General features: G+C 39.0%; 1 protein-coding gene across 1 annotated transcript in view; it reads left to right on the top strand.

Annotated features, from left to right (window-relative positions):
• The window catches only part of CHRM3 (cholinergic receptor muscarinic 3), a 282,904-nt gene that overhangs the window by 78,113 nt on the left and 177,187 nt on the right, over positions 1 to 27,604 (top strand). The window contains exon 2 of the mRNA XM_072858005.1: positions 7,803 to 7,915. The gene's annotated coding sequence lies outside the window, so the exon portion shown is untranslated. The remainder of the gene's footprint in view (positions 1 to 7,802; positions 7,916 to 27,604) is intronic.

Here is a 27,604-nt window from a genome sequence, read left to right on the forward strand (position 1 = left end):
AGAATAACTTAAGTGCAACTTTTGTTTTCCTTCTCATTGTATGTTTTGGGGATTGGGGGCAGGGGGGAGGAATCAGCATTACACACCTGCATCTGTAGAAGAAAACATTGAGCAAGATCTGGGGCCCCAGAGGAAGTCTTTAGAGCAACCAAGTACATGACTATAAGGGATCACAACTAATGAACACTAGACAAACATGTATCATCAAAAGTTGCCAGGTGAAGACAACTAATGCAACTAATATGAAGGCCATGAATGGACGGACAGTTGAACAGTTTTATTTATAAGGGCATGATTAACATCGGTCTGTGCACTGCACAATGGTCAATTACTGACTGCTTAAATTACCTTATATAGTAAGACTTCATCCTGTAATCCACAGATTCTGAAATGGCTGCTTTCTTTCCCCCCACATCTTAAATTTTATCTTTGCTCCCAAGAAACCAGGATTGTTTTCACATTTTTTAACCCCAGTTAGTGTGTATAGTGGGTATTTGCTGCACCAAGTTGGGTGCCCTGCATGCCAGTGAAGAGGAGGATGAATGACCCTTCTGAGGAGGTTAAAAACAGTCTGTCATCCCCTCACTTCTGAGTCTAAGTCCACATTGCTGGTGTTGACATGCATTAAGGAGGAGGTGCCATGAAGCTGTTCCAACCTCATTTCTCCCAGGCAGGTTTTATTAAATGTAAGATAAGTGGTATTTCAAGCTTGCTTTATTTTTTCCACAAGTAGTGATATGGCTGGCATATTTAGAGGTTTATTGTTAATTAACACCAGTTCATTAAAGGATTAGTTCTGGGGGCACATGCTAAGCACAACCGTGTTGCTGCTGTGTGAGGGTCAGTTAACCAAGGGAACAGTGTTCTGCTCTCAGGTTCCATCCACAGTCAATCCTGGATAAGGATTCTTTCCTGGATAAAGAGATTTACTTTCGATCTTGTTGTTGGTTTTTTTTTAAATGAACTGTTATTGCTAGATGGTAGAATATCTGCACAAACCATCAATTCTGACTTTATTCATTGCTCTCCTACTTTATGCATATCCCACACAAGCAAAAAGTGATGAAATAACAATACAGAAAAAGTTGGGTTTGGTTTTAACTGTTGTGTAGCACAACATGCTGCACAGGAACTTCTGTAGTTCCCCAAAATATTATTTGGTTCATAGAACATGAAGACAGAAATACTTGCTTTGCCAAGCAATATCAATGGCTGTTCACAGAATTTAAATGTGTTGAGAAGCAGTATTTTTGCATGTGACATCTCCTTTCTGTTACTGATACGGTAAAAATATTCTGGTGGGTCAGCCATTTTCTGCAAAGTGGAAAAGAAATATAAACCTATTCCTCTAGCGTAAAAAGAAGAAATAGGGAGTTGAGAGGGACAGAGCACAGTTGTTGCTGATGTCCCGATGTTGGTCAAGAATCTGTTAGAGACTGTATACTGCCATGAAAATTAATCTTGCACAATAAAAAGGATGAGCACCGCAGTGCTGGAGAACGAATGTCACATTTTCATTACATATTTGCTCAGAACAGAGCTGTCTCACAGGAAATCCATTAGCCCTATTTCTTTGCCTGATGTCCTGCTAATGGAAGAGAGTGAGTGACAAGGGAAGTTCATGGACTGATTTAGGAGGAAAGTATTTTTAAAATTACATAGCTTTTAAAAATTATACTCAGATGATATTAAATGCACAGTTTATTACCATGCATATAAGAAGTGATATTGGGAATGTGTTGATATAAACTGACATGTTGATTCCTCTGTTCTGCTCCCTTAGAGCAGCAAAATGGGTTTTTTTCCCCCAAAGAGCTTAAAAAATGTGCAGACAAATATCGACATAGCATTGGAAGGCTTCATGCAGATCTGAAGTAAATAGCCTAAATGAAGACCATGGTTTGAAGGGGAAATTAAGAGCAAAATGTTATTCCAAATACTTATAAAAAATATTCAACGGAAATAACAGATACCACTAGTGACTATGTGGAGTCCTACCTAAATTTCAAACCAAATTGACACTGTTCATCAGTAATTCGTTACTGGAATTTTTCTTTTAAAATAAATTACAATAAAATCATAAATAATTTCACATACATCACAGTGTTGAAGTGTTGAGGCAAAAAACCTTAAATTCATTGCAAACACTGAATGATGATGTAGTAAGGTGGGGGATCATTATGGAGAAAAAAACAAAGAAAGATGCAAGAGAAGTGTACATTATGTTTCACAGTTTCACTTGCTCTACTACAAGCAGTATTGACTGTTCAGAGATCACAGGTAAATAGTCCTTCCTTCCAGAGACTCAAAATCTATTGTTTGAAAAGTTAGTATCAGCGAATTCTTTGTGAAAATTCAGATTTATTTTTTTTTTTCCCCCCAACAATGCATGCTGCCAGATGCACTTTTAATTAACTGTACTCCAAATGCAGTTTCATTACATATATTTTTTGGACATTTTTTTCTTTTTGGAAAATAGCATTTTAATGGAAAATCATATTCTTTGGCCTCTGAGTGGTAGATTTTTTGTTGTAAGTGTAAGCTGAATTGGTTACACTTTGAAAATGGGTCAGTGGCTAGTAGAGTTTGTATAAGGACTAAAAAGCGCTTTATCAGTACTCATTAGACATTGTGGTTATAAGGTCTCACTGTTAAAACAAACTGGAGAGTTTCAAGCAATAATATGCTACTCCACAGTTTTTAAATATTGCATATTCATAACATTAAACAAAGTTTGATTAAAACAACAGTTACAATAGTTGCTGGGGTCAAAATGTTTGGTCATTTGGATGTGATCCAGTTTTCTTCATTATAAGGGGACAAATGCATCCAGTTTCTCTTCCTGCTGTAAACAATTAACATATTGTTATTCTTCAGTGTGTTATAATAATCAATTGGCATTTAGCAGGTTGTGGATACAAATCTTAGCATAACCAAACCTAATGAGAGGTTTTCATCTAAATAAAGAAGATGATATAAATAGCAATCAGTTTGAATATAGTCAATGATTTAAAGCAAGCTGTATACTGAGTGTTTTGTCATGAAAGCTCTTTAGCACTTGTATGCATTTACAAAGTGCGTCCCTCCTGGTTTGCACAGCGTGTAGCTGGCAGCACTGTTGGGTTTTTGTGTTTTGTTTTTTGTTACGTTATACCGGGTAGTAACCATGGGTTTGACTGATTTAAAAAAAGAAAGAACAAGGGTCAAGAATTATGCTTAGAATTAGAGGTACAGGTACACAAGCTGTTCTCTGTGATACGCTTTGAGTGAAAATTAATGTATCCAACTAAACGTGTATCCAATACTAAATATGTATTTTGGCTCAGCGGGGTGCACGCAGAGTAGCCGAGGCAGTCACTGCACGAGTGACCGCGCCACTGCCCTTGCAGGGGAGCAGCGTGGGGACGGGCTTGTGTAACCGGACCGTAAAGGCCGTGCCAGTGACTCATGGGTTTTATCTCTACAAGCCGAGCCACTTGCAGTTAGCTATTCGAGATTAGCCTTTCACTGGTTGTGAAATACACACAAAATACCTGTGGTTTCTAAGTAGTTTTCAGTGCAGGTTGCTTGTTAGGGAAAAAACCTCTGCCTTTATTGAAATAGCAGCTTAGATTTCAATAGAGAACAATGCTTGCAAGCTACTTCTGTCAATAACGTTCACTTCCTTCAAAGCAACTTTTCTAATTAATGACATCAATTGCTAATTCATGTGCCATCTGGATACTTGTATAGCTGCATAAGACACTCAGGAAATTGCCCTTTTTTAGAAATGCTTTTGTGGAGGTCGCAGAGACATACGTACAGTCTAAAACTGTCTCCACATTTCTGAGAAGTGAATCCAGGATAAAATTTTTACTTCATCCTCGGAGACTGTCTGAGTCTTTTTGTATTCTACTGACCTTAGAACCTCTGCTCTCGGAGCTGGCTGCCCTTCGTGCTGGAGGTGGTTACTGGTGCCAGTCCCTCTACCGGTGCCAGGGCACTGCTGACCTTGCGGGGGCTGGCTGCCGAGACACGCAGTACCTATACGGTGCTCATGCACAGGGACCGCTGTTTTTAATGTAATTGTAGGTGCAATTGTAATTTCAACCAGATGTTTTGTGTCACAAATAAACTCTTCCTGTCCACCCGTGCCACTCAAGTGCTGGGACAGGTCAAGACTCTGGCTGCAATGAGCAGATTTTTAGTTGTTTGCGTTTCAGGTGTTTTGTAACTTTCATTAATATTTAGTAGCTTCCTTAAAAAACCTCTATATTGTGAATACTACCTTATTTGGTTTTGTGTGTACTCAAACAATATATAACTGTTAATCCTTGCAAGGTTTATTTTTCTTTCATTTTCTTAAAGTATTTGAAAACATCAAAGTCTTTTTATGGCTTTTAATTTTATGGGCAGTCAAAATACCACAGGAAGGCCAAAACTTGTGTTGTTTTGGCTCTGCAGATGTCTTCTTGAAGGATTAAGGTGGTCAGCAGAATGTGTAAACACATTTCCAGTTTAAGTTGGTCACTAAAGCATCCTTAAGAGCAGCTTAGGAATCTAGTCCTGCAAGACAAAGTCCTCAATGGTATGATTGAATGATGGTCAGGCGCTTCTCTTAAAATGTTTTAGTAACTTTGCACTTCACAGCAGTTAGTCAATTCTCTTGCATTTGAGACGCAGTTACTGATCATGTGTATGTAACTAGTCCATTGACATATAAAATAGAGTGCATTTACTTTAACTGCAAGTTTAGCTCAAGTTCTGACAGTGTAATTATTTAAACAAAGGTGTAGTTATTCAGAAATTATAATGTGACTGCAGCAGTTATCTGACCAGGCCCTGTTCGTTGTGCACATTGATGGCTTTCTACATCCTACAGCTTCTCACACTGCAAAGAAGAATACGCAAAGTTTGTGAAAATTTTGGGGAAGGTGCTGCTTTAGTGGAAAGGGGAGCATGTGCTGATAGAAAAAAGACACTTGGAGTTCTCACATTGATTTTATATCTTTTAAAGGAGAGAACTAGGAGAGTGGAAAATTGTCTCCTCACAGTTTTCTTAAATATAAAAAAAAAACCCAAACCTTGAATATTTTTTTTTCTAGTTTTGTGATTGTTTGGGTTGATTGGTTGGTTTGTTTCTTTTTGGTTTTGGTACTTTAATCAGCTGGAAAGAAGTCGCTCAATGAAGTCTAAATCTGTTCAAGGAGCAGTGTAGGGGAAAAACTAATTATCTGATTACCCACCTCACCATCTTGGCAGGGCCAGGCTGATGCCCTTTCATAAGTTCAGAGCTGGAAACGATGAAAAGGAAGTTATTTGAATAAAATAACAAATCACTTTAAATAAGTTACGGGAAGAGCTTATCGTAAAGATATTGGTTCTTGCAGACTTTGAGAAAAAAAAAAAAGAGAACATCCTGTAAAAGACCCCAAATAACCATATCAATTCTGTTCCACATTTTTCACATTTTATTTGAATTTAATTTTGTTTTTAGAAAGTCTTACATCTTAGAAGTTTGTACAGCTTAATACATTGATATAGCAAAGCTGTGAACTTGTAATACTGGGTTAAAATACTAATGTATTCATATAAATACTGTCTTCACCGGTAAAACGTTTCTCAAAAGAAGGGCACAGTTTGACGTGCGTTTCAGTAGTAGCAGTGGCCAGTCAAGCAATTTATCTTCTCCTCTCTGTGCCTACCCCTGCGCTACCTCATCCATTACGCCAGCATTGTGGGTTTTGTAGCAAAGTGGTGAACTGAGTGGGGAAAACAGACCTGCCTTTAAAAAAAAAAACCAAAACAAACCAGTTTTTGAAAAGTTATTTTTGAGTTGGCCCAATTCCTCACTCCTGTTCCCTTGTGCTGAAAAGACAGCGGGGACGTGAGAAGCAGTAGCAATAAGTAGCCTGGTGTAGGATCTGCTTCAGGTTGCTGATTGTCTGAACAAAGCCTGACTATACTTGAAAATAGAAAATTTTGTCCTTTGAAAGAGCATTAGAAAGTGAGTACAGAAAAGTGTTTAGAAGAACACGCACACCAAAAACTGTTGTATGTGAGTAGAATGCCTTTTCCTAAGCCCATTTGTTTTGACTTTCCTGCAGGTTTCCACCGTGATAAAACATTCTCATGTTTAGGACAATTAAGTATTTACTTCCCTTGTGAAATAAATCTGGATAAGGGTTGGTTATAGTAACTTTGTGTTATGACATTTTCTACCCATCCAGTTTTCATAAATTTACGTGTCACTTGGCTCAGCCTGTAATTCAGCATTTCTAATGGGTTTTTAGAGAAGAAAGGCAGACCAGAAAGGTTAAATGTTCGGAAGGATCTGGTAGCTGCCCTTAAGCTATTAACAGAATTTAGATGTAGAATTTCAGCAGAAGGGGGCAAAAGAAAAGTGTGAGTGATGCAGACAAAAATAATCTGTGGAAAATGGTCAGAAAATTATATTCATTTTACCTAAGCTTTTCTCATTAAAGGTAAAAAGAAAATCAATTCCCTAGCTTTTAAGATCTGTGCATTTCTATGGAAAATGTAAAACCCCACTTCAGAGAGATCTTTGAATCTCATTCTGTATCTGATGAAAAACGTGTTTTGGAACTGCCCACTTTCAAAATGTTCCATGAAAGAGGAACCGCCATGCTGGGATCACACTTTCACTTTAGTCTTGACTTTCTTTTAACCTAAGATTTGACGTTAAATATAACTGAAATAGAAAGCCTCTTTTGAGAGGAAATATTTAAATCTGAAACAATTGAAATGGGATGCTTCAAGAGCGGTAGAACTCTCGCATCCCTTTTTGCTTTGAGGGGAAAAAAAACCCAACCCAAAAACAACAACAAAAACTAAAAACCCCAAACAAACCCAAATTTGTCAACTCTTCAGTTTAAGCCAGTGTTTCAGTGGCTGCACTTTCTGGGAATTTGGAGGAACCATGAAGAATGGTTCTGTAAAACATTCTTTCAAGAAGCTCTACTAAGGATTTATTGGAAGAAAACGAGACTGCTGAAAATTGCTGACATTATGTGTTATTCAGTGAAACTCCATCGCTTTTACCTCAGTGCTATACAGCTACTTGGCCTGGAGCCCGCCTCTATTGCCTTTCTGCCATCATCTGTGTTTAAAAATGCAGCTTGAGGAGATCAGCTCCTCAAATGAGCTTTCTATCATTCTGGCCTTCACGTTTAGTGAAATAGAGGCAAAGAATTAATAGGAATACGTTGCTGTTGGTGGGATGCCGGGCGTTCCTTGTTCTGCGTGTGCTCCTAACCCAGGCTAAGCAGCGTACCTTGCGGTAGAGGTTGGCGTTGTCAGCTGCCTGCCGACGTGTGTGCCAGGCTGCGGGTCCAGCCAGGCTGCCCGCTCACACGCGGTGCCCTTCCCCGTCACGCACCTTTGTAGTTAATTCTGGCGTGTGGATTTTATGCTTTGGTGGAAAGTGCACTGGGAAGTCCTGCATAAAAGAAAGAAAAAGGAAAATAAAACAGCGCTTGAAAATGTTGTTTTGAGTAAAATGCTGATGCGTAAAACTATCATCGTTAAACAACAATGAGTAAAAGATCTGAATCCTGAAAAGTCAGCTGAAAGCCAAAAAAACTGCAAAAGAACTGCAAATGAAGTATCTGAGCAAAATACATTGCAGTGGTTGTAAGAGAAGCTCTGGCTGGATGGCGATGGTGTGCCACAGGCTCTTTTCTAACTGTCTCTTTAAAAGTATGCTTTAAAGAGCAGTGCAATTGTATTTTAAATAAGGAACACTCAGTTTTCACTATTTCGGTGTCTGATTATCTTTTGTGTGTTTTGTGTTTTGCTTTAAGATCTCGATGGTTATGGCAAAATCTTCCATCAGCGCATGGTATAATGGGCCAGCAGTTGGATGATTTACAGTCATCTGAAACATGATATATACTTCTCCTCTTCCTTGCCCATGGTAAGTTTTGTTCCTGTACATACCTATAAAATGCTTGACTTCAAAGAAGGAACTAAAAGTTTGCAGTGACCCGCATTGGATGTTGTTAATTTATTAATTGTTAATTTACTGAATACATAAAAACCAGTTCTTTTTCTTAAGCTGTTTGAGGATGTTTTAAAAACTTAACTTCAAAAAATAACTGTACAAACTTTTTCTCTCTCTTGGATGATTTTAAAGCTGTGCAAAGATCCTGATTCACAGCTTGAAATGTTATCTCTTCCTTCAGCTTGAAAGCATCTTCACCTCTGTGTGGAGGGTCTGTCTTCAAATTAGATTCCAGCCAAATGTTCTTTTTGGTATGACACATACCACAGCGTATTTAAGAACAAAATAACTGTTACTATGTTACAAATATAATTCAAAACACAAGGAAAAAAATAAATTGGAGAAAATATTTAGAAAGACATTTTATTTTTGCAGTGCTTCTATGTTTTGTGCCTACAATTAACCTGATTATAGTATCCGTGAGCAATGTTAAGTATTGTATAAACAATAATATTAAAAGCAAGGCTCCTCACAGTATAACTGAACTATCACTTCTGATTTACAGTGTCCAGGCATGCAATAATGAGATCCAAAGCACTGGTTGTTTATTTGGCTAAACGCATTGACAAACCAAATTTGGATATCAAAATGTTCCACTGACTGCTCTTTAACACACCAGAAATAGCAGCCCAGTCTCCTGTCCAAATATCAGGTTAAGCATTTGAGGTTAAAATCCCCACTGTCTTGCTCTTCTCCTTTTTAAGGGTTTTGACATGGCTCTTACACCAAAGTTTATTTGTGAATGGGCTGAATTTTCTGGAATAGTTGCTTAGCCATTGTTAAAATCTGTCTGTAAATGTTTGTTACCTTAAGTCTGTGTCCAGGGTTCACGTTAGAAAAGATATGACATGCCAGCATGAAAAGTATCTTCCCTTTTCTGTTCCTGTTCCAGATTTCAGAGTCCTTAGACGTACGCAGAAGTAATGAGAAAAGCAGAGAGATGCAAGCATTGAGAATAGAAGAGGCGAATTAAAAGCATTAGTCAAAGCCATTCTTATGATATGTTTAAGTACTGTAAGACAGAGGCAATACAGTTTCCAGAGGTGTGTTTGCACTTGATCATGGAAAGGTGTGTTTAAATATCCCACATAAACAGATAGAGATATTTACCAGCAAAACTGGTTACTGTTATTTGTGGTGGAAGTAGGTATTTACACAGTGAAGCGGACAGATATATAGCACATCTTTTTCATCCTTTGGAGGGCATCTTCTGCCTGCCTGTCTGTTACCAACTTCAGCTGGCTTTGCATTTCAAATGGTATGTCTCCCAGGTACTAACCATACAACTCTGAAACCAGGGAGCCAGATAAATAGCAAAGAAAACATCACCTCACTTGCTTCCGCTGGCAAATTATTGAGGGGAAAAAAAAAAAATTGTTTGATGTGTTATCTAGCACCTGTTGATTCTGCAAGGCAGTTCCCTGGGTATTCATTGAGTTCTACATTGTTCCCTAACCAGGCTTTTTATTTGCTGAATTAGCCGATTTGCTTCAAAGACTTGACCTTTTATTTTCTCCTCTTCCTTATCTGCAATGTGCCATACATTTCTGAGCCTGTTTTTGCATCCTGAATGTGCACTGATTCATGATGAAATAAGGGCTTTGTGACAGGTCTGGTGGAAGAACTAGCTTCTTTAAACAGAGAAAAGGATGTCTATCCCATATGTGTAAACACTGCAGGATTTTGACTCCTTTTCCAGAGGTCTGCTACACCACATTTTACTGCAGTTATTCCCTGTGTCCACTAGCATAAGAACAGAATCCAGTCCACAGTGTTTCCTTTGTGGCCAATCTAAAAAATAAAAAATTAGTGTGATGATGTCTTAAATTGTTTAAGAAATGCCGTTTTACGTTGCCTTGACAATTAAAAAAAACCAAAACCTGCTTGCTTTGGCAGTCGTCTTTGTCAGAATTGCTCCTCTTTGCAGTCAAAACTCTTCAAGCAAAGAGGACGTGTGTGAAAGGGTATTTTCATCCCCCCCTCACTATTGTATCCACTCAAGACTCACGCGGGCTCTCAAAAGCCCAGTGAGTTACCACACTGCTTCTTTCTAACCAGATTAAAGCTAAGGTGGATGTCAGGAAATAAACTGAATGTCACCACACATTATGTGAAACCTAGAGGATTTTCTACCCTTACTACAGTAGCTTGCGGAATGATATCTGGAGGCTAAATAAGCCTTACTTGTCAAATTCAAACCCTACAAGAGAAAAAATAATATTCAAAACAGTAATATACATTTAAAACCTGTAAAATAATAATGATTATCATAATAGTTCCAGCTTGTTCCCAAATCCTATACTCCATTAGCTAGACCAGGGAAACCTACTTCAGAAAGATACGTTAAGACGATGAAGTCAGGCTTTTAGAGCAGATGGTGGGATATGAGAAGAATGTAAGTGAAAGGGAAATGGAATCTCTTACAAGGAAAGAGTACTAGAAATGCAAAATCGTACATCAGCCTGTAGTTATTGAGTGTCGTCTTTATCTTCATTCTGCATTGGACCAGCTGATATCAACTTTGGCTGGTTTTTGTGGTTGGAAAGCAGTCAACTCGGCTGAGATAAAAACAACAACAACAAAAAAACCCCAAAAAACCCGAACAAAAAAACCCCACCCCAAATCAAACAGCAACAATGATAAAAAGTGGAAAATCTTAATTGTCTCCTATATATTGAGACAATTCATATAGTATTTTAAGATTAAACGGATTATTTTAAAGATATTGAATGTGTAAAGTCAGCACAGGATGACAAAGAAGCAATAAAGAGCGGAAGCCAGGTGCTGTTTAGGAGACATTTACGATAACTAAAAAGAGAATATATAAAACATCAAAGGTCAGGACATCTACAAACAAGATAAGTCGTACAGACCTTATGTTAAGTTATAAGACTAACGAAGGAATTTTTAGTACATAATTGCATCAACTTACTTGGAAGGCACACTGAAAATAAATCTAGGAAGCTCAATAAAAAAAACTGTAGCAGGTATCTCAAAGTCCTAATACTTACCAGCTGTATTTTCTGAGTGTTATGTAGTATGGACAACACCAGCAACTGCTAGGCAATGTTACAATCCTATTACCTGACTTTAAAAAAAAAAAAAGGGGGGGGGGGGCAACAAGACGAAAACAGGGAGAAGGTCTAGCCCTGGATCTCAATTTCTCAACTCAAAACAATCAGTCAAAAACCATGTACTGAAACCTCCTATACCAACACTATGTAATGGAAAGCTTGCGTTTTGGATGTTTCTGCTTCTGAATTCTTGTTTCAGCCTCTCTGTGCTAATGGCTCATCGCAGTTTACAGATCGTGTTGTAACGCAAGTGCTCCATTTTAACTGTAAATCATCATTAATAAGTATTAAAACCAATCAACTTTGGTTATTTCCATTGCTTTCTCCTTACTGTGGGAATCCAGGGTTCTCTAGACTGCCACTGATTTTGCTTAGAGTGTTGCTCCGTCAGAGTGCACACAGATGCATTCAGTGCATCTGGGTCCGCCCTGCCATGCCCCCTGCTAGCCAGCCTGCCCAAACACATCAGGGGCTTCGTTTGGATGCCAGAATAAATGGCGTAGCAGGTACACTGGGAGAATCAAAACAAAACATGCATTATTTATGGAAGTAATCACGATCCTACTGAGATGTATCCTGAACTGAGATGCATGCAGCTAATAAACAGAAAAAAAGGAATAACTGTTAGTGTTTGTCTTGAATATTTCTGGTTTGGGTGAATTCAAACTAGGTTTTTAATGCTGCCTCAGTACATTCAAATAAAGTAAGAACTCCCCTTTGCCCTTTCACACACTTCTGTGTACTTCGTTTTCAAGCTGATATTGTGATCTAGAACTAGTGCACTATGTCAAGAGTCTTGAATAAATTATGCCACAGAAGCTTCAAAAGCTACAGAGAAACTAGCCTCAAAGTCAGGTATTGGTTAAGGGAAGGATCAGTAATCTAAGAGGCATTGCTGCTGATGTGCTGTCTACTAATGATTTTCTATTAGTAGAGAATCTTGACTAATGATTCTCTATCAGCGTGTCCTGATTGATGCACTAGTCAACGGGTCGGTGCGTCATTTTATTTCCTCTTAAAGAGCGTCCTTCTAATGTGAGTGTGATAGGATTTGGCTTTAAATTAACTGCTGCAAGCAATTTCTCTATCTGAGTGGAGACAGGAAACTATTTTCACTTTCTATAGGTTTTAATTTGTCCATAGTTTTTCTTCTGAATTCATAAATTATTTGTATCAAGTAACTACCTCTGTGGGCTTTTTGCATTTTTAAAAAAATACTAACTGAGTAAAGATGCTTGGAATGAGAAGAAGCTCTCTGGTAGTGTTACTGTTGTGTTTAAATTCTATGCTCTTTGACTGCACCAGGCTCTTAAAGAAAGTGCTGGGTTTAAAGCTCCAGCAAACTTGCTTGAAAATATATCCAATGAATTAATATTTAATTTTTAGCCTTTCTACTGTGTTACTGTAAAAAAGCAATGGCAGCCACTTTCTACAAAAGACTAAGGGCTTGCTAGTTTTATTAGGATAAAAAAAAGCCACATACAAATACTAGTAAACTGATTATTTGTTTTTATCCTTAGAATGTTAATCTAGGCTTTTTTCTCATTAACAAATAGTGATATAAGAATATACTGTGAGTGCTTCAGATCTGGTTGGGTTTTTTATTCTCCTGCTATGAAGGTGAAGTTTCCAATGGGAAACCAAGATGCAGTACAGAACTATCCAACCCATTATCAGTTTGATAGAGGAGGATCCTGGAAAGCTGGAAGGGTTTAAATGGCACGCTATCTAGGAGAGCCATATCAGTGATCAACTGCCTTTGGTGCCCTAGCAGAACCAGCTCTTCCCCTCAAAGTTAGACCTTGGTGAGCTGCAGGAAATTAGTGCAACTAGCTCAGTGAGAGAGCTTTTTGATGGGAGGGGTGGCTTTATTTTAGGTAATCTGTAATTGAGTTGATTTTACCCCTTTGCGTTCTCACACTGGCATGCCCACAGCGCTGAAACCCGTGTTCAGGTGATCTGGCCAGCATCACTTGTGTGCAAGTCTGGAGGCCTGGAGATGCCAGCAGTTGCACCCTCACCACCTCTTTTGGGTTCCTCTTGGTTGGTGGCGACAGATGAGTTTTGGGGAAGTTCTTTTGTGTGATATAGGATGCAACGGTTGCGTATTTTGATCTTCACCTCAGAATTTTGCTTCCTTTGGCCTCTGTACGTGTTAGGCAAATCTGCTGCCCAGTGCTTGTGCGTTCTCCTGTCATGTTTCTCAGTGTGGCTGGGCTGGCAGGAGGAGGCACGTGGCATCACTGCGTGTGGCGTCACCTCTCCTGCCTGCTCACGCTTCTGACCTGCACAGCAGCCTGGTTTACAGTGTAATTAATTACACAGTTTTAATTTTGGATACCTAGCTTGAGAAAATGTGCCAAATGCTTACTATGAAAATTGAGGACCTTAAAGTTACCTAGGATTAAGCACCCAAAAAAGTGCCTAGAAAATGGAACTTTGTTTCAGTTTAAGAAAAACTAAATATATCCGTCTCCTGTTTGGTGGATGTTGACTGCTGAAGGCAGATGGTGTTTCCTGTATCCCTGAGAAGCCTGAGTTTGATAACTCCTGGAGTTTCTCACAGAAAGGATTCAATACAGACTTCTGAAAAAAATAATTCTAGAAGTAGTATGCTGCTTAGAGCAATCAGTAACTTTTTCTTTGTTCTTTTATAGTTAGCAGGCAGAGTTCCTTTCTGAATGCTTATTATTTCAGAGGTTTTGGAGGTTTATGTTACATAAATATACATGTTGGAACTAGGTTTTTGTATGAACATAATTCTGAAATAAACAAGATAATATTGAGATATTTAAAAGCTATGTGTCCCCAACTGTGGGAGTAGAAAGCAGGCCTTTGATAATCAGAGTAAATAATATTTAAAAAAAAAAAAAGTTTTTAAAGAGACTGAATTACTTTTTTTCTCCCCAGTAATCTAAATAGTTAGAATACTCATGAGTATTTGCAAAACCCAGGGACGTGTTGGCTGTAAGGCCCTTGGGAGGTCTCCTCCCACTCCAGGCGGGACCATCGCCCACCCGGATGCGAGCAGCCACAGCTCTGCCCTTGCTGGGGCTGGCTGCCCATCCCCTCCACTCCTGGTCCCTACTCACCCCGGGGGTCATTCTGTGCCATGAACCCACCCTGGCACCTGGGGAGTGTCATGAGGTTTCTGTTGGCCCAAACCTCAAGAGTATACAGGTCTTTCCGGCTGGAGGCTCTGCTGTCAGCCATGGCAGCACTCCCCCTAATTTACTGTCAGTTGCATATTTGCCAACAGGACCTCTTTGGCAATCAGCAGGTCACTGATGAAACCGTTGAACAATATAGGCCACTGAAATTTACCTTTACAATGAGGTATGGATTCGTTTTTCATTTTATTTTTAATTATTTTCAACATACCAATGTTATCCTATAATCTACCTAATAGCAGAGAACTGTTATAAGGACTTGTGCCCAAATTAAACATAACCATTTTAAGACTCATTTAAAAAGTAGCTTTGCAAAGCACAACGTAGAAACCAAGTAAGAATCACTGCAGTTCTCTGACTTCCAACTGATTGAATGCATACAGTATCTGTATCTCCTCTAACTTCATTTATTCTCTTAGCTAGCATCAGCAATAGGAGAAATGGGGACAAGGGGAAACTGGTAGAAAAGATATAGGTTCTGAAAAGCAATTTACATTTCTCAGCTCAGGGAAACAAAATCTAGGCTTTTGAAAGGACTAATGAAGTGCTTGAGAAGGGGAGGAATGAGATTCATAAGTTTAATTCATGCTGTTACAGCAGGCATCCACAGTTCAATTCCGTATTCATTGCTTTTAGATGAACTCTGTATTAAAGCTGAGTAAATTTATTCAGAAATTTAGATAAGACTCTTTTTTTTTCCTTTTACTGTTGACAATAAAAGAATCTAGATTTTGGCAATTTGTTAGCTTGGAGAGAACTATCTCATTGAGATCAGAACTGTTGCTAGAAAACTAGATCAGTGCAGATTTTTACAAGTAGATCAGTCATAATTTCTGATAGAATAACTACTGTTTATAGATAATGTTCACCTTTTCAAACTCTCTGGTTACACTGAAATGCTATTGGATACCCTTCTTCACCAGAAAATTAACAAAGTTGGAGTAAACCAGCATAAAATCCTCAAAACTTTAAGGAGCGTCTTTTGTGGAGTTAATCTTTAACTTAATCTTTAATATCCTTCTGTTAAGTTTAACGTCTGCTTTTCATAAAACCATGTAACACTTCTCCTTATCAGCTTTCCTCTCATTTTGTTTCCTTTTGTATTATACTGTTTTCTACAGCTTTACATAAACATGTCTTCTGACTGCATTTTATGTGAACTGAGTGCATTTTACAGTGGTTTGTAGCAACTAATTTGGGCTATAAGTTTCTGTGGGTAAACATTTCTCTTGGCAAATCTTAATTTTTCTGCTAAATTATTTGCTTAAGCGCTGCAGTGAATTGAATTGTTATCAGAAGTAGTTCTTTGCCATGCTAATATTACGGAAATAATAATTTAGATACATCAGAATACTGATTTTGAATAATTGGTACCACTGGCTTAGTGAGACATGATATTTATTATTCTAAGGATTAATATATGCTGTTATATCTCGATGTTAGTTTGCTGTATGTCATTAACCGATGTCTCTCTGTTGTGTGGGGTGTGTGTATATATACGTAAATAGACATGCGCACATATATATAAAAAGATGAAAGAATAGTTTAAACTATACAAAGACACTTTAAAAAAGAATTTGTTGGGGGGGGAAGAGTATCATCCTCTTGAGAGATGAGCAAACTTGGAAAGTAATTTCTTTCCTTTAAAATAAAACCTAGGTTTTTTTTTTTAATTGCATGCTTTATCTATGTTCTGAATCCATTACTGTGCGTCTCTTATTGGAGAGATCTTTATAATAAAGGTAGGATTCATCTGGTGCCTCTCAGTTGTCAATGGGGAGAGGCAGGCAACTCCAGAAGGCAATTCCTCTCTTTTATCTATCTTAGATACTTATCTTAGAAGGGGATATATTACCCTTTGGAGTTGGCTGTGAATACAATATTGTTATTTCCTATTTTAAAAACAGGCCAAGATAAGCATGAAGAGCTCAGTGCTTCCTATAGTTCTTTTTATTTTGTTGGAGCTATAGCAGTTGCATCTCTGGAGCGACCGCACTTGTTCAGGTGCATTCTACATTTTAAGTACACAAAGGTTCTCTCAAAAGGATAGAAACTTTCAGGCTGGAAGATACAGTACTTTAACCACTGTTATTATGTAGCACAATTTAAAAAAAAAAAGTCTTCAATTATACTAGTATTTAATCCAAATTGGCGGTGTTCTTTGGATCTTTTGTTTGCTTGATGGTTTGACATTCACAGAAATAAAACACTTGCCATGTTGTATTCTACCTGCTGCCTTTTTATATATAAGCAGAATGTTACATTTATTAAAACAAGGAGTTTGCAAAAAAAAAAAGATCGGGAGAAACGAGACTTTTTGAACCATTTTCTACTTTTTCTATTTGTTACTGGAAAAGAGTAATGTATATCAATAATACTAATTTAACTAGTTTGTGCAATATAATTTCTAATATTGAATCCTGTCACCTCTTTTCTAGAAAATCTTAGTCTTTTTTTTTTTTTACTATTTTTTCTATTTTGGACAAGCTTGTGCTGCCCATTGCCTTTCATGTTGCCTATACTAGCTGAACTAATAAAATTTTTTGCCTCTGTTAGATTCTTTTGCCTTACACAGGATCAACTATAAAAATACAGCGATACTTCAGCGTAGTGTCAAACTAGAGTCTTGCCTATGTTTACTCACTACAGTAGCTTTTATCCAAATGCTTTTTAATTCTAGTGTCTTTGCCATGTCCTCTCTTTGGCAAGAGCTTTACTGGTTTAACATGTTTACTCATCTGTAGTTTTCCATGGATTAGACAGTCCTCATTTCCTCTCCTAAGTGAAATGGGTGTTGTGGTGCTCTGTTAAATAGTGAGTGTTTCACCACAGCAATGCGGGCATTTTAGTGGTGTGGAAATCATTTCCCATTGGACAATATATAGCTTTATTCAGGACTTAATAGTTACAGTCTGAGTTTCATCTTCAGCCAAGTGAAGTTAATGGCTTGACTCTGGGTTATACAAGACCTTCTTGTATAGTGCTAATTAATCAGTGCTATGCATTAAAGCTGAAACCTTTCAGATAAGAAATAACAGCAAGCTTTCAACCATTTTTACTAATAAAAGCAAATGTACCATTTGGGGTTATCCTGACCAGATTTCAGCTTGTATTACATCCTGTGTAATGACCTTCTTACTACATTTCAATTACATAGTCTGCTGTTCTTGTATTCTTCCTCTAAGCTGTTTTGTCGCTTGGCACAGTTGAGCAGCTGCTGCGTTCCCTCCTCCAGGTGGCTTCGCTTCAATTGCCTCGGAAAAAATGATTCCATGTCGAAATACGTAACTCCACAGTAACATATAAGAAGTGTTTAAAATATCTCATGGTCCACTTTTTCCTCCCTGAAAGTTTGTTGCTATTTGGCTTTACTACACTAGAAGAAGGAGAGAGCATTTTTCATGTTAGGAAAATCATTTAATTGCTTTATAGGCTGCCCAGCTACGTAGCTATCAAAGAGCAGCTGAAGGCTTTTGAGAGAGGATTTGTGGGTGTGATTATACTCAGGGGAGAGGAAGGAAGTGAAGGATCTGCCTCAAAGTGGTGAATCCTGTGAGAATTGAGGCATCAAACAACCTTTCCAACAAGAGCCTGAAGCAACACATTAGCATCTACAGCAGGTGATGCCAATGAGTCTGAAAAGCTCAGATAAAATGAATGCAGGTGTTGGTGTTAGAAAATCAGGTCTCTAAAGAATATTGCTAGTTACCGTCAAGGGATTGTTCTTGCCAAATGAAGTTTGGAGGTAATTTAAATTGCAGTGCAACTCAACTTTGTGTTCACTCAAAGCAAGGTCATAAAATGGTCATGCATATGATTTAGTTCTGAATGTGAGTCAGCTATGGAGCAGGGATACTCTTAGATTTTGTTTGTTTGGAAAATTTACATACTTGAGCTTATTCAAGCACAAGCTCACCATATTTGTTGAAGATCTAGTACAAATTTTTAAAACCAGAAGAACTAGAGCCTAACTGAGGAGAAACGATTCAAAATAGATGTCTTTTTTTTTTTTAATGAGAAGTTTGCCAGGTCTCTGTCCTGTGCACAATAAGGAAGAACAGCTCTTTGAAATAAAACAGTAAATAGAAACCTTGGAGTGTATGTAGAGGGCACTATTTCAATCCTTTTCAAGTGTATTAACACTGTGAATAAGCAACATGGGTTATTCTTTTAAAAAAAAAAAGTGTTCTTGCAAGATGTAGGAACTTCTTGTCCATTGTGTTTGGGTGTAATCTAGTTGAACAAGAGAGAAAGAGGACCTTTGGCCATTTTTAAAAGGATGTGGCTTTGGGAAGGGGTAACTTCATTTCTGTGTTTAGAATGGATATGGTGACTCCACGTGGGGCAACGCTGTCCAGTGCTCCCAGCCTTTTGTGGGTGACACAGATAAGAGAAAGAAGGAGCTTGTGACTCTAATGCTATCCATGGGAGGGCTGCATGCATCCTCTGCCATTACATATGTCTATAATCCTGAGCCATTTATAAGATAAGGGCTAATTCAGCTGTTCCTGAAGAGTCATTGCCATTTCAGAGGATAAATAATGCTGTCATATTATCATCACTTCACTGAGTATTATGAGACTGCTAACATTGACTTCCCCGCTATTTGGTTAGTTTAAAGAAAGCTATAAACCTTGCTTGTAAACTCTGTTTTGTGCAGCTGCTTTTATACCACATTTCTGTGAGCTGTATCATTGTTGACAGAGTTTTTGATTATGTTTGACTTTTATTTTTGCTTCCAGTGTTCTATGAACTTTGGATTGAATTCATGATTATAAGGTGTCTGATTACTGATAAGCTCCTAACTATTTGAAGGACTGAAATAAAGCTCTTTTACTTTTCCTCTGCCTCTTCTCTCCCTTTTCTTAAATTAGTCATGCAGGAGAAGAAAGCCAAAGCAAGACACCAATATTCAGGTGCAAAGAAATTTGTCATAATCTGGTTATGCTGTTGCTAAGAATGCTTTAACTCCTTGAAGGTATGTGATACAACGCACTTAAAAAGCTGCCTTAGCTCAGTCTGAACTAAATTATTGGAATAACTGGACACTTCTCAAACTTGATGGACTGTATAACTCTATTATTTTTTTCAAATACTTTCAGTAATCCTTAAGGTTTCAGTTTCCTGATGTGATTGATAGTTGACTTTTCACCTAAGTGGAGAAATGTTTTGGTGATGGCATGATTGGCTGTCCCAGCCAGGAGCAGCACTGAACCCCCAGGCTTGAGAAGGGCTCGTTCCACACTGAAGCTGAACGTGCTCCCCCTTTCCCTCCTCCCCTGTGTCTGATCCCCAGGCAGCATAGATGTCACTAACTTCCAGCAATATTTTGCCTGTCCCCACCAGTTCTTAGGACCTGGGAGATTGCAGCAAGTTTTTGAAAACTGAGGTTTTTGTAAGTTTCCCAAGCTCATGTTAACATTTTCCAGCATCCCAAAATAAGGTTAAATTCTGTGAATACTTTTTTTCCCCCCACTAACTAAATCCATGCTGCTTTTCCAAGAAATTAATTTATAAAACTATGTTCTTGTTCCCAAAGGAGAATTCTGTGTCATGCCAACTAAAAACAATAAAACATCACCTTTTCCCCCCATTTAATGCGGGTAGCTATTCCAGTGTAACTAACCCATTATCCACAACTAGCTGTTACAGCGTGGGTCTTCATGTGCCACCCAGTTTATGGGAGGAATTGCACTAAGCATAAGTAAGAGCTTCAGAATTCCTCTCCCGTGGCAAAAGAATTTTGCTCCCAAATACCTAGGCATCTGTTGGCTGTAAGCCGCTTCACTTCTGCTCCCCTGACTCAACTGAGAGGACGGATGGTGGTTGCTGTGCCCTGGCACAAGCTCATGAGGAAAAGCCTGTTGTTGCTTCAGAGGGTCTCGAGGTGGAGGAAAATGGAAGGGACAGGCATTTGGGGAAACAAAAGGCAAGGATAAAACAAGGCTGGCCGTCTCAAAACTGTAGGTGCACAGCAGTAGCTACCATTGAGGTTTCAAAGGGAAGCCCCATGGCAGAGTGTCATTTTATGACTTTGGGACTTGCTGCTGTTCAGAAGTGAAGTAGCACTGTTAAGAACATTGTTTGCAAGTTAGAGAAGCAGGCTTTTCCAGGAGGTTACTTCACTTCTGCGATATCCACAAAAAGTTTGTCAGGGCTCTTTTGCAGTCTCTTAAAGTTCTGCAGATCCCTGAGATTTAGGGAAAACACGTGTCTCGTGGCCTACTGTGATGAGTGATAAACTAGCATTATGTTTATGTTTTCACTGCAGTTGTGGGGCTTGTCCTCTACTTATGGAGTATATGGATAAATTAAAATTCATAATCCAGGAAAAGAATATGTGAGGTTAATTTAAGACATCTTTGACATGGTGAGAAAAGACCAGCAAGTCAGTTTAGTAGCTAGTTTGTGTGCTCTTACACATATAGGAGGTATAAAGAAAATGGAGCAGAAATCAGGAATGGGGGGGGGGGAACGGGAGGGGGGGATTGCAAAGAGAAAGAAAAAGTACATATGTAGTTTGAAATAAAATATCTTTTGTTTGGAAGTCAGATATTTTTCTGCTGTTCAAGGCTTTCTGCTACTTGCCTCTCAGGGTGGGGGTGCTTTTTTGGAAATCTCTTCCTTAGAAAGTAGGTCAAGCAGCTTCTGGCACTGTGGTGTTTCATTTATGAGGGAAAGGGCAAAATGAAAATAATTTACTAGCAATGCTTGAGAACTGTCGCCATCTATTCCTTGACAGAGTGCAGATGACAGTAAGTGGTGTGTTAGGGTACCAGTTAAATTAGCAGTATTAATTAGCTGTCTGAGCTCTCTGTTTATTGTTTTTCCTGCTGTGAGTCTTTTTTAGACACATCTTGTGGGTCATACAAAATATAATCAAAGCAGATGACTCTATGTATATTTACTTATCTCTGTTTTATAATCTACTTGTTCAAATGTGCAAACTGCTCAGATTAACTCTGCTTGATTAATCTAGCCCAGAGTGGTGATGTTTGTGTCAACTTTTTTGTGCTTAAACATAGATATTTTATCATTCAATTTAATTTGAAAAGTAAAAACCATATGGACTAATATTGTCTGGTACAGGAGTGATTTTCAGGACTTTAAATGGAGGAGAAACTGGCAGTGTATCAAGCTTACAATCTGTAAATTCATCAGATTTAGATTGAGTGGAATGAGGAGACATTTTTGAATTATGCAGCTATTCAGCTTTTTCTTTAGTAAAAGTCTGTAAATAAGTTCCTTATAATTTGGTCTTCAAACCATGTCTAGTCTGATGTAGGATAATGATCCTTTTAGTAGTGTCAGGAGAGCAGTTATTAACCTTAGTAAGGTGCTTTGGACACTCTTGGTCAGTTGACAGTCAGTTTGGATGTAACCTTTATTTCTGGTGTTGGTCATTGTGGTAATGATATTGCTTGCAGAAGGAATTACAGCAATGTGTAGTGGAAGGTACGATATGATATAACATCTAGCACTTGCTTGTGTCCACATGCGCTGAAATCTCTGCCTGTCCCAGCACTAGCAAAATGAAAGCTGTTGGTTTCACCATGCATTGGCTATGATGCTGACACGGTTGGTTATCTTTCCTCAGCCCACCAACTCCTTGCTCTTCTTCAGAGGTTGGGATCAGCTGTCTGCTGTGTCTGCCCAAAATCTGATCCCGGGCTGCAGGGGCAGGTATAGCTGTGTCACCCAGCAGGGGTAGCAGGACGAGAAGCCAGTCCTGAGCTGTGCAATGCTAGTGTAGCTTAATGCAGCGCTCCAGCAAGAGGTTAAATGGTGCCTCGAAGGCATGATTTGTAAGCTGGCTTTCTGCACGGGGGTGCCTGGGCTATGTCTCCTGGGCACTGGGAGGTGTAGTGCAGAGGGGACGTTGTCCAGACTTAGCACTGGTTTGCAGCGCGGTTCCCGTCCCCCTGTTTGCCCACAACGCCTGATTGCTTGTGTCCCTCACTCCTCAGTTCATTCAGAGCCCTCCCTCGTCGGTGGGAAAGGGGCAAAATTTTCAGTGGTAACAGTGGAGTAGTTACTTCAAGTATTCTTTGTATGAATAGGATACGAGCCCCTCATTGGGCTTGGTTTTGTTTCCTATTTGTATTTAGCGTTTTGGCGAAATAATGATTAAATTGACATCCAAATGAGGCTTACAGTGGGCTTCAATACTAATAGAAATTTACCCTTTTTTTTTTTTAAAAATGGACCTTTTCAATATTTACATAGTTCTGTAGGAGGGCATGAATAAGCTCTGATGAGTTGGTTAAGTCTCTGCTTTATCTGTGTGTCTGCTTTTATACAGGCCTTTTCGGTCACTGTAGCACTTGTTTCTTCTTGCTTGTGAAAGAGCTTGCAAGTTGTGTTTTTTCCCCCTGTTTACTGATGGATTTATTTGTGGATTCAAAACTGATTCTTGCTTTTTTTGCTGCCACCAGTTGCTTTTCAAACTGTTTTAGCTGTTATTGAAGTGGTGGTGGTGCCGTTGTGGGAGGTTTTGTTGTTTTGATTTTTTGCTCTCGTTATTATCCTTGAAAGAGAATAATTAAGACCAACCCTCATTAAACGGAAGAGTAATTTTTACACAAGACCAAATGGTATAAACTATGTATAAATGTAGTTTAGGAGTTGGAAGGGAAGCTCTTAGTCATTAGGGTAGTTGGACTCTGCAGCAGCTCTGAAATATAAATAATGAATTTAATAAATATATTAAATGGATCATATGACCCTTTGATTTTGAGCACCTCGGTATCTGAAGCTCACCTTGCTAGTTCCATACATATATAATCAATGGTTCACGGAAACGGGGTGGCTTTTAGAAGCATAACTGCTTCAGTAATTTATCAGAGACCAGTAAGACATGGTGGCGTAGGAACATAACAGGACTGATTCATTGTCAGCTAAATCTAATCGGGTCTGAAGAATGGCATTATTTATCCATATGGGATCCCCCTGAAAACAAGCAAATACAGAACTTCCTAGCTGCAGCTCTTTTACAGAGCAGCTACTGGCATCAGGAAAAGCAGAACAGATAGTGTGGTACCTTGAACTGAGTCTTTTTCTACAGGCTGTCAGGGCTCAGTAATCTAATCTGTTGTGTTGATGATAACTGATAGCGTTAAGCACCACAGGGTAGGGCCAAAAAGGAAGTTATAAACAGAGGTCTTGCAGCACTGGGGAAGGATATTGAAGTCATCCTTCTGAACAGTGTGCAGCGCAACTGCCAGAGAGACAGAAATGGCTGGGAATGTTTCAGCACCTGAAGGCTACGTTACAAGAGTCTTAGCACAAAAAAATGAACAGATCTAGATGTTAAAAAGCAAGATGTTAAAATATGTTAAAAAATGCCTTTTTGTGCAGCTTTGAAGCACTCTTGCATCTGACAAAAGCCTTCGTGGGATTGACAAGTATCCCCCTCCTGCTCGTGCCTGCCCTCTCTTGTGCAGGCAGTTCCCGTTCTCCTCAGCTAATCCTGCACTTAATCATGAAGACGAATGAACTGATGAAATTATTCTCTTTCTCTTTATTTTTTGACTGTGCCTGGTGTTTAAGTCCTCCCCTCCTCTTCCCCCCCCCGTTATTTTCTAAGACTCTGGAACATTTGAGACTCATTTTTCACCTGGAGTCTTTCTTCTTCCACTTGAAAATTTGTCAGCTTTCTGAGTTATAACCACTCCTACAGCCATGGCAAAAGATAATTCCTCTGTAGCATGAGACTGCCAGTTGAATGCAATCCATAGAGGCAATTCATTAATTTACTCATTAGCTTTTCTTTCATTCTGATGGGGCACAAACAAATTATTCCCTCTGCCTTTGCCATGTTCTTTCTCACATCTGAAGGCTGTACTTGCAGGCCCTGGGGTTACTGCATGGCAGCTCTTTCTTTCCCTGCAGATCAGGCACTGCAGAGCTGTGATTGTTCCTCCTGCCCTCTGTCGGATCCTGGGACAGTGGGTCTGTCCCCTCCTGGCCCACGTAGGTGGGAGAAATGGTGTGTCCCAAGGACCAGCATGAACTGCCACCTGGACCCTGCTTCTCGGAATCCCGTCCCAACCTTTCCTCTCAGCTGCAAGACTTTGGGCCCCGCTGTGCAGATCCCAAGAGGTCTGTGCAACCTGTGGCTCAGACACGTGTTGTTTGATCCTTTCATCAAGGAGCCCAAAGCCTTCAACGAAGTTTCTCAGTCACTGTTTCCCACCAAACCTGGTAAAACTAGTAAGGATTTTGGTGGGGGTGTTGTGTGCACTAGCAGTGACTGAAACCAGCAAAACCTTTTCTAATTAGACTTTTCCTTCTTTTTTTAAATTTATCTATATTTTTTAATACAATGGTGTTGAAGAAGCTGAGGTGCTCTCAGCTGCAGTGGTAGAAGCATTACAGTTTCATGTCCTGGAAAATCAAGAGCAGTATGTTGTTGATCTGTTAGCTTAAAGTTTCTGTTCTCTAAAGCTTTAAAATGTCATTGATACAACAATTTGCTAAGATATGCTAGTGCTGCTTTACAGAGCTGTGACATTTTGCATTATAAAATACGTCTTGAAGCAAGGGGGTTATTTATTATCTCATCCCTCTAGGCTGATAACCAGTGCAGAGGTTGTCACTCAGGATACAGATTACAGTATGCAACAAAAATTATTTAAATTGTTGCAGATGTATTTGAGCAAGAGATATAAAATATGCTAACATTAACTTGTGATCTTGAAATTAAAAACAGATTTGTTTTCAAATAAAATTGGTGCATTACGGAAGATTCACATTTCAGAATATCTGATCATAATAATAGGATACAATAATAGTTTCATTTTTCTCATCTGAAAGGTAAATTAATATTTAGGCACACAAGTAAAAGTGGTCTTGATCTTTTTTTTTTTTTTTAATCCTATCCTAGAAGCACTGAGTCTACAGAAATTTTCTGTACTCTGCAAATGCAACTTTTTTTTGTCTGCAGCTTGACACAGTGTAATTTTAACACTGAAATGTTAATAGCATTTTCAGGGGAATAATTCATACAGTTCTATTGCTTATGTCACTGTCAAAAAGGAAAAAAAATTGCGAGACCTGGGTAGTTGTTAAAAGGCAGTGTAAGCTTGAACAACTTTGTGAAGGGCACACATGTCCTTCATGATGCAGAACCTTGCCTTCTGGATAAGAATTGAGGACATCCTTCAGGTTTCAGTTTTTGCCTTTCTTTTTTGTTTTGGCGGCAATGGGTGATATTGCTGAACTTTCCTTTGAATGCTCGCAGTACTTTCTGCGAAATCATTTTCTCATGCTTGGCCCATTTAGGAGTATACCTGAGCCATGAGTGGGCTGGGAGACCTCTCTGACCCTATTAATGTGCTTTAGAACAACTTGTCTACTAGGATAGATTTACCTGACGCAGTGAAATGACTGTGTTAGTTTTAAATTGTGCTTTGCTCTTGTTTTTAATATAACTTCACATTTTCAGGGCATAATCTGGCTCTTTCCATACTGTGACTTTCTCTCTGAATTTCAGCGGAACTGCTCATGTGTTTAAAATAAAACATGTGCCTAAGTGCTCTGGTGGCCAGGGGCCAGAGCACTCAACACGTTGCAGGGCTGAGCCCTGCTTTAATGTATAGTCTTCTCTAGCCCAGGATAAATCGGGATTAACTCTGTAGGAAGTGTCACAGTACTGTGAGGATTCAGAACATACCTCACTACATCGAGGGTAGCTCGGGCTCCTAGCAAATACAAGTGCAAACGAAGCAACGCCTGTGGCATAATGCTTTTTTAAGTTGTCGTCAAATGAGGTGCTTTTTGTGGCTAATGAATTGGTCAGTTAATTTTCTCATCACCGTGTTTGAACTTGTTCCTGCTGTTGAACACTGCTCTTGTCTTTTCACACGTTGTTGAAGATGGCATTAACTTAACCTTCTTTCCTGTTATAAGGGCTTTAAACGCCTTCACGCTAATATCAAATAAATGGAATTTGTGGTTTAATCTGCGCATAGAGTACGTTATTGCTGCTGAGAAAGCAGAGGGAGGCAGGTAGGAGATCTCCATTCTCTTGCCTTTTATTCCCGTTAGACCACAGAGGCATTCCAGGGTCCTTATCAGCAAAGCAGTTTGTGTGGTTTTTTCCATGGTAATAGGGACATAGTGTGATATAGTTCAGACGTGCATTTTGGCAAGTATTATTTGGTAACTAAGTCTTCAACATGTAATTTTATGCGTATTCTATTTTTCTATCAGTTTCTGTGAGTGAACCTTTTCTGTTTGGGGGATAACTGAAAGACATCCTTTTTATTGAGTTTTTTTTTTTAATGAATTTCATTTGAATAAAAATCTGGGTTATTTTGCTTTGGATAAGATACCTAGAGACAGAAGATAAGAAAGGTGAAGGTTGATGTTAACTAGTGTACGGTTAAATTTTGTTTATTGATCACTGAACTCTGGGTGGCTGGTTCTGTTGCTTAGTTGTCTGGTTTACTCTTGTTCTGCTTTTATTTTTCTTTTTTTTCAGTCAGCTAGTTTTACAAAAATTGTTGCACAGCATATTGAAGAGGCTTTTTTGAACTGTTGGTTTCCAGAGGATCTTTCTTCCCTTATGCTTGCCAGTGCTGGCCTGTTTCAAAGCCAACTGGGCTGAACAGGTTAGCTCCAGTCCTCGGGAATGTCAGGAGGAACATTTAAAATGCTAGGCAAGCAAAATTCAGGAATTGTGTTTACTGAGTCAGTAAAGCATGGAAAGGGGCAAGTGGCTTTCCAGTCTCCTGAGGGGAATCTCTTGGCTTAGTGGCAGAAGATGAAATTATGGGTGTAGGACAAAAATGAAGTGGAGTGTATGGCACTAGTAAAACTTAAAAAATATGAAAGCCAAAATATACAAAGGGCTGGAAGTAGGGCAGGCGTGGGGCTGGGAGTTGCAGAATGCGACATGGTAGAAGGCCACAGCTGAACATCTAGGGTTTTGGGGATTTTCTCAAAAAAACTCAACCGAAAAACCAACCAACCAAACAAAAAAATCCTGCAGTCTCAAATGTGGTGGTGGAGAGGTATAAATAGTAGTGAAAATATGTAAGAATCACAGCTGGTTTTTGTTCTGTGTAGGGGGTATTTTCCCCCCTTCCACAATTACGGTTCAGTCCTCAAATGAACTTCCATATGGTCAAACATTTTGGTTTCCTAAACTTGCCTTGGCTACTGTGGCTGCTAGATTGTCCTGCTGGGCGGTACTGCTGCCTGCAAGCTGGTGTGAAGTGCCTCAACACTGCTTATTCCCCTACCTATTGCAGTTGGTGATTTCCAAGCAAGTTTAATTGTGTGTTTCTAGTCAAAACATATGCTGGCATCTGCTAAGTGCAAAGTGCTTACAGTGAATGAAAATAAACAGAGTA

The sequence above is a fragment of the Ciconia boyciana genome, chromosome 3, assembly GCF_034638445.1.
Source record: "Ciconia boyciana chromosome 3, ASM3463844v1, whole genome shotgun sequence".
NCBI lineage: Eukaryota > Metazoa > Chordata > Aves > Ciconiiformes > Ciconiidae > Ciconia > Ciconia boyciana.